Raw genomic sequence first — 8632 nt, 5'->3', positions numbered from 1 at the left:
GAAGGGTTTGAAGAGGTGGGGGGGTGGGAGGTTGGGGGAACCAGGTGGTGGGTATTAGAGAGGGCACGGATTGCATGGAGCACTGGGTGTCGTACAAAAACAATGAATACTGTTATGCTGAAAATAAATTTTAAAAAATTATTAAAAATAAATAAATAAATAAATCTGTTTGGCCAGAGATGCTAAAATTGAGGTGCTCTCTACATATGTGTCGAGATTTTAAAACTGGTCATATTTTTGACACAGAAATTTAAATTCTAGCAATCTAGTTTAAGAAAATTTTAGAGGGACAAAAATTGGTGAAGTATCTTTATTTAAATATTATTTACAATAGTAAAATATGCATCAATAGGGAAATAAATTATAGTATATCAGGGCAATACATTAACATTTAAAGTGATGTGTAGAAAGATATAAATATGTGGGGAAATGTTTAGGATATAATGCTATGAAAAGAATGAAGATAACAATGAAGATGTTAATATGTAAGTTCTGTTTTATCTTAATGTTATATATGTATATATAGACAAAAATGCCAATAGCAATGAGATTATAGGTAATTTATTTCTTATGCATATTTGTATTTTCCAAATTTTCTATAATGTAAATATATTGCTTTAACAGTTAGAATAAGAAAACCTTAAAAAACAAGAAGTCCTAATTGACAAATAATATAATTTCAGCATGCTCGTTGAATACATAGACTCATGTTATCCAGTCAAACACCTTCTTCTGCTCCTCATTGCTGTCATCCACCAACACCTACTTGTTCATGGAAACTGTGTAGCTCCTGGATCACTGTCTTCCTCCTCGCTCCAACACTTAGCATGTCAATGACATTCAGTATCCAAGATGATAACCCACGCAAGAGCTACGACTCAGTCAGGTCTTTTCCTCCTTAGTTCCAATTACCTCTACTTCCAATCTACCACAGACACCCACTCCAACAATCACATTCTGGGTCTTGTTATCTCTGGTAATTGTACTACTTTTGAAACTGCAGTCTCTAGCATTCCCCTTCCTAACCTCCTGTACTTCCCGCACACTCTCTAGGACCCCAATCTGACAACAATTTTACCTCACTGAAACCTCCACATTATTGATCCCCACACACATTTGCTCATACCCTATTAATGGAAAAAGCCAAAAGTGACATACAAATGGCTAACAAGTGCATGAAAAGGTGCTCAGCATCACTAATCACTGGGGAAATGTAAATGAAAATCACGAGAAACCACCTCACACCTGTTAGGATGGCTATGGTCAAAAAGGCAAAGGTAAGTGTTAGCAAGGTTGTAGAAAGAAGGGAATAAGGATTCCTTATTCCTTATTCCTTCCTTAAACCGTTGGTGGGAATGTCGATTGGTAAAGCCATTATGAAAAACAGAATGGCAGTGCCTCAAAAAATTAAAAATAGAACCACTATATGATCCAGCAACTCCACTTCTGAGTATATAGTCAAAGGAAATGAAATCAGTATCTCCAAGAGCTATCTACACTCCCATGTTCATTGCAACATTATTCACAATAGCCAAGACAAGGAATTAACCTAAGTGTCCACCAATAGGTGAGTAAGAAAATGTTGTATTTTCTGTTACATATATTCCAAAATAGTACACAAATATACACAATGGAATATATAATACTTTGGAACATAAGGGATACAACTTTTAAGAGTATAAAGCAGAGTTTGAGAACTATTGATTTAGACTAATAAATACAGGAGCACTTGCCAAAATAAAATCAAAGCTGGAGCCCTGTTTGCTAGGAGGAAGGGGAAGAATTACTGCTGAATAAGCAAACAATAGTGTCTGTATCTCCTAGGCCTCTCCAGAAGCCCCCAATAACCATTCTCTCCATGTCCACTCTTTTTTAGTCTCCATTCCCACCCCTATGCTATGTGGAGACATAGCAAATGGAAATGCATCCCTAAAACATACCTTAGCATGCATTTCTTTCCTTTTTTTAAGATTTTATTTATTTATTTGAGAGAGAGAAAGAGAGAAAACATGAAAGGGGGGAGAGTCAGAGGGAGAAGCAGACTCCCTGCTGAGCAGGGAGCCCAATGTGGGACTCAATCCTAGGACTCCAGGATCATGACCTAAGCCAAAGGCAGTCACTTAACCAACTGAGCCACCCAGGCACCCTGTATTTCTAAGAACTGTTTAATGGGTATCCATTACAAGTACAGTCCAGTTCAAACCCTTTTTAGCTGCCCACAAAAACCTGTATAATCTGACCATTGCCTGTGAAGCGATATTGTGTTCTGGTTTAGAGCATGTGCTCCAATGTCAACTAGACAGTTTTGAGCCCCAATGCCACTCTTTACCAGCTGTGTAACTATTTGTAAGTTACTCAAACTCTTCATGTGTTCTTTTCCTCATCAGTAAAATTGGGCTGATAATAATAAAACCAAATGCCACTCTCCTCTTTACTTGCTAGTTTCTAACCTCACTTAAGCATTCCAAGTTTTTTCCTGTCTCAGAAATTCTTTACATGCTTCCCCCTCCTGACTATAAAATCCTTCCCACTGCTCTACACATAGGTAGGGTCTTCTAGTTTGGAGTGAGGATTACATGTCAGTTATTAGGGAGGTTTTCACAGACCACGATTTCTTTTTCTTTTCTCATCCCCACCCCACCTCTGACTGCTACTCTATATTTCAACAACCTGTTTCTCCCTGGCACCCATCATGATTTTAAATATTTATTGTTCACTCATTTTCTATCTCTACTATTGAACTCTAAGCTCTATGATTGGAAGGAATGCACCTGTGTTCAGCCTGTGTCCTCATGACTTGATGAAAGTACTCAATAAACATTTCTTGAATGAATACATGAATGAATAGATAGTTTGCAGCCATGATTAGCTGAACTTACTGGTTCCAAGGGTCCAATAAATTGAGGGGAAATCTAATCAACATACAGCCAACAAAAATTACATATAAAGTCTAAACGCCAGTTAGTTCCCATGATATGAAATAATGAAAATAAAAGCAAAACTATGTTTTCTCTTTCACAGTAGAATCATATGTCATCTTTATATGTGTACCTAAAAGTATTGATCCTTTTCACCCCTTGTTTAAATGGCAAGATACACCATGTTAAATGTCTTGAAAATCTAAAATCTAAAAATCCTAGGTGTACCTGGGTGGCTCAGTCAGTTAATCGTGTGAGTCTTGATTTCAGCTCAGGTCATGATCTGAGGGTCATGAGACTGAGCCCCACACTGGGCTCTGCACTGGGTGTGGAGTCTGCTTAAGATTCTCTCTTTCTCCTGGGAAGCCTTTCTCCTTGCTGCCTGCTCAGGTCATGATCCCAGGGTCCTGGGATTCAGTCCCATATCAAGATCTTTGCTTAGTGGAGAGTCTGTTTCTCCCTCTGCCTGCTGTTCCCCCTGCTTGTGTTCGCTCTTTCTTTCTCACTTTCTCTCTGACAAATAAGTAAAATCTTTTTTAAAAAAAGTTTCTCTCCCTCTGCCCACCCCCTAAATAAATAAATAAATAAGATCCTAGAATCTTTGATCTGAATGGAACTCTTAAGCTCATCCAGCCCAATACCTTCACTTTGCAGGAAAGAGAGTATTAAATCCTAAAGAGGTAAAGTAACCTGTGCAAAAATACTACAAATGGAACTGGAATCCAGTCTTCCTGAACCCTAAGCCAGTTTTAGAAAATTTCTCAACAGTATCCCTGGGTAAATGCAAAGTAAGTTTCCCTCTTATAATGCTCATTAAAAACCATTATCAAGGAGACACATTTACATTGAACCAATGTATTTTGGAATAGATCCTGAAACAGAAACACAATTCATGAATCTGATCATTGAATAGCCCTGCTGTGGAAGTAGAGCTTTTGCATACATACCTAAAATATCATAATTCCAGATCCAGGGAAAGCTAAGGATTAGTCTGGTGTTATGAAATCTGAGCAACTTGTTAGAGGTATAGTTTCATGGAGCAAATGGGTTTTAAGCTCTCACTTCTTTTCAAAGGCAAATGATCTGGCAATAACTTAAGTCGAAGTCTTTCAGGAGTAAAATGCAATACTAGCTTTGTACTAGAATCTGTGCATCAAATCAACAGGTATTTCATAGATAAACAGAGTCTTCAGGATAATTTCATGAATCTTAGAAGAAGGGGGAAATAAGTTGTGTCTTCTTTCTCAATATGTCAGTTTCTCAATACTTAAAGACTACACCAGCATTGATTGTTGAAAACTAGAAAAGATTAGCATCCTGTGAACCTGTGAGCTAATCTGTTAGTGAAAGGCACTTTTTTTTTAAATGTAAATTGACTTCATATATTTGAGTCTGGTGCCAGTTCTTAGTTCTGTATGTGTCTACAGATTTTCACTTCTTTACCTTTGAGAGTCATTATAATGAAGAAAGCATATGAATAAAGATAACATTAAAAACACTGGAACTTACTTACAAGTTCAAGAAGAACTACAGCATTACTTGTATTGTGAATGCTAATGCTTTTTGGTCTTGTCTGTTTTATTATTCTGACTCTACGCTTTTATTTTATGTCATTTTTTGTCCTTTGTGGAAAATGCTATGATTGTTAAATCATAATTCCATACTGTGGGTGGGCAACCCTTGACTTTTGAAGTCTCAGTTTTTTCATCTGAAAGATACGCTAATGATAATATAGCTTTCATTTAAGAGGGCTTTTAGAAAGATGTGATGAGGTGATGGACATAAAGCATTGAGCACAGTGCCCAGCACGTAGAAAGCATCTAATCAATGTTAACGGTTACCGCTGCTTATAGCGGTAGGGGTGGTGATGGTGGTAGTTGTAGTCGTAGACCAGTGTCAACTCTTTAGTCACTGTGCACTTCTTCCCGGTACAGGCTGAGCACAGCTCTGTGTATTCAGGTACAAAAAACTAGACAAGGAAAAGCTACTTGTGCTCTGTTCGTTGAGCAGGTATATGGAAGGCAGAAGATAATCAGACTTTGTTCCAAGATAGGTTGAAGCCAAATTTTTTCCTTTATAATGAATCATTAGAACCAAATTCATTAAAAAGTTAATGTGATAAGAGGATACCAGCTTCTCCTACTAATTCATTTTCACTTCATCTTTCATCTGGAAGGCTTAAGCTAAAAATTATATTGTGGGTTTGGTATCTGGGCAAAGCTAATATTGAGTGAGCACAATGGCTGGTCCTCTGCCAGATTTCCAGGGTAGGTATCAAATGAGGAGAAAAGCACCTCCCTCCTGTGACCAACGAAAATTATTTTTAAAAGGATGAAGGTGAGAAATTCTCAAAGCTACTGCTGTGTCTCAAGTTTTTGATGCTGAGAGCCTTGAATTAATACAGTAAAACGTAGGATATGAACAGCTTTATCAAGCACATCCCATTGAGCTATGTCTACATAGTACTAAATCAAACTCCAAGTCTTTTTTCAAGTAATAAAGTATTAGGTGTGTGCAAAATCTACTAAAGATTTCAGGTGCAAGCCCCAGGTAGGAGGGAAGGGAAACGAAGTTGGCTTATGGACTGTGTTGAGGACATCGGAGGAAAAGTTTCCTATTGGACAGCCAGTGTATTGGTGAATGACCGGGAAAGGGAAAGGATGTGGAGGCACAGAGGGAAAGAGGATGAGAGGCCTAACAGGGCTATCTTCCCATTCCAGGATGAAAAAATACTGGGAGGAGATGTCACTTAATAGCTCTTCCTACAAAAATACAACATTTTATCAAATCTGTGAGTTTACCCACTATAATAAGAGGCAAACTGAGGGAGTAAGGATGATGTCGAGTAGGCAAATAGATGTGTTGCTGAAGGGCTTCTGGTGGGCCAGCAATTCTGTGCTTCTAATATTCTTCAGTTCTGGAAAAGGTCAGCTGTAGTATGGGTCCTGCTTTGGACTTGGAGGGATCTGAGTAACACAGGAGTGCATGTGTCCCAGGAGGACAATGGAAAGATTTTTCTTTTTTTAAAGAAAATCAGTCCATCTGTACCCCAATTTTCATAGCAGCAATGGCCACAATCACCTAACTGTGGAAAGACCCAAGATGCCCTTCAACAGATGGATGGATAAAGAAGATATGGCCCATATACACAATGGAGTATTATGCCTCCATCAGAAAGGATGAATCCCCAACTTTTGTATTAACATGGACAGGACTGGAGGAGATGATGCTGAGTGAAATAAGGTTTCACTTACTTGTGGAGCATAAGGAATAACACAGAGGACATTAGGAGAAAAAAAGGAAAAGTGAATTGGGAGAAATCAGAAGGGGAAATGAATCATGAGAGACTGTGGACTCTGAGAAACTAACTGAGGGTTTTGGAGGGGAGGGGGGTGGGGGGTTGGGTGAGCCTGGTGGTGGGTACTAAGAAGGGCACGTATTCCATGGAGCACTGGGTGTGGTGCATAAATAATGAATCTTGGAACATTGAAAAAAATAAAATCATATTAAAAAAAGTTATCACCACAAAAAAAAAGAAGAGAGAAAAAAAGAAAATCAGTAATCTGTACCCTGACACCACATAAGACTTCAAAAAGCTCTTTGCTTTCTTGAATTACTCTATTGAAAATTAACTCAACCAGTTTGTAGGAAGGTAAACCTTATTCCAGGAGAGTTCTATATCAATTCCATATAATATTGTAAACATACAGACTAACAAAGGGTAAAAGATAGCATCTTCTTTGGTGTTATATTTCTTTCAGTGATTTTCCATGTGATTCATTAAAGATATTTTTAACTTTTTTCCCTCGGTTGAAAAATTACATATATAAATCCTGACTTTAGAATTGCACAAACATGCACAGCTGCTGGTTTAAGCTTTTTAAAAACACCAAACAAAACAAAACACAATTTGGCATAGAGCCATGGTTAAACCTTTTGTAACTGAATTTGAGGGGAATATAGGTAGAAATACATTCCACAGAGAAATAATTTAATTCTAGTTATATAGAGAAGACTCCATAATAATATAAATTATTTTCTATGTCATACCAGGAGAGCACATTATTCTTTTTTTTTTTTTTAAGATTTTATTTATTTATTTGACAGACAGAGATTACAAGTAGGTAGAGAGGCAGGCAGAGAGAGAGGGGGAAGCAGGCTCCCTGCTGAGCAGAGAGTCCGACGCGGGACTCCATCCCAGGACCCTGAGATCATGACCTGAGCCAAAGGCAGAGGCTTTAACCCACTGAGCCACCCAGGCACCCCGAGCACATTATTCTTAATCTCTTACAAGAAGGAAGCTTGATACATTTGACAGCACTTTGACTCGATGTAGGTATTTACCATTCATAAGAAATTAGTCATATCCTTGTTTAGTGATAATTTGGGAGGCCTTTTGTGCAAGTTTTGTATTGGGGAACAGTTCCTAATTTATTTCTATTAATTGGCTTTTTGTTAATTTCTGTAGTAACTGGGAAAGAGTCAGTCTTCTCATAAAAGGCCTACTGGATAGGCTGAACTTTGGAACGAGAAAGAAAAAATGTTTGCCTAAGGTTCTAGGTGGAGAGAAGTGGTAACCTCAAGTTTCTGATCAGCAACCAGTTTTCTTTTTCTTTCTTTTTTTTTTTTTAAGATTTTATTTATTTACTTGCCAGAGAAAGAGCATAAGCAGGGGGAGCAGCAGGCAGAGGAAGAGGGAAAAGCAGACTCCCCGCTGAGCAGGGAGCCTGATGCAGGGCTGAATCCCAGGACCTCAGGATCATGACCTGAGTTGAAGGCAGACACTTGACCACGGAGCCACCTAGGTGCCCCTCCAGCTTTCTTTTCAATTAGGTTTGCTGAAGCAATCCAGCTTCTTGAACCCATCGACCAAGTTGCAAGGTCCATAATCCAATGTCCTAAACATATCTCAATAAAGAGGACCAGAGTTCAGGGCGCCTGGGTGGCTCAGTGGGTTAAAGCCTCTGCCTTCGGCTCAGGTCATGATCCCAGGGTCCTGGGATCGAGCCCCACATCGGGCTCTCTGCTCAGCAGGGAGCCTGCTTCCCTCTCTCTCTGCCTGCCTCTCTGCCTGCTTGTGATCTGTCAATTAAATAAATAAAATCTTTAAAAAAAAAAAAAAAGAGGACGAGAGTTTGCTTTCGTGTGGAGTGGGGGTGGACAGAGGAAGTATGAGGGAGAGGAACATGATGGATAAAAAATCGAGTGTATGATTATGGTCAAATTCTCTTGCATTTATTCTAGACCTCTTCATAAGAAGGCAGCCACCCTTTATCAAAAGTCTAGCAGGTACCGTCCAGTCACATAAAGAAAGGATATGTTAAAGATGTGAAGTTAAAGCCCCCTACCTAGTTCCAAACCCTTTGCCCAAAGAAAGGAGGATGGACGTTGGGGGTTTGGAACTTTCCCCCAAGTAAATCTGCATTTGAAATAACAAAGGCAAATCGGTGTGCCAAACCTGAAGCCCATGAAGCTACCAATAATTACTAGATTCAGCTACGTAGCCTCACCTCAGTTACTGACAGAAGTCTCGCATCACTGATCTAGAAAGACCAGATGGCAGCCACTCCTCCTAGGCACTTTGACAGCTCTATATTTCCACACATTTCTAAATACCCACTAGCCTTAATTTGGGACACACTGGGCACATGGCCCATTGTTTCCTTCCTGAGAAGTTCACCGGTTGTGCCATTTCTCTCACCTGGAATGCTTCT

This window comes from Enhydra lutris, unplaced genomic scaffold (genome assembly GCF_002288905.1).
Source record: "Enhydra lutris kenyoni isolate GAN:26980312 unplaced genomic scaffold, ASM228890v2 scaffoldscaffold65, whole genome shotgun sequence".
In the NCBI taxonomy this organism is placed as follows: domain Eukaryota; kingdom Metazoa; phylum Chordata; class Mammalia; order Carnivora; family Mustelidae; genus Enhydra; species Enhydra lutris.
Note: the sequence above shows the minus strand (reverse complement) of the source record.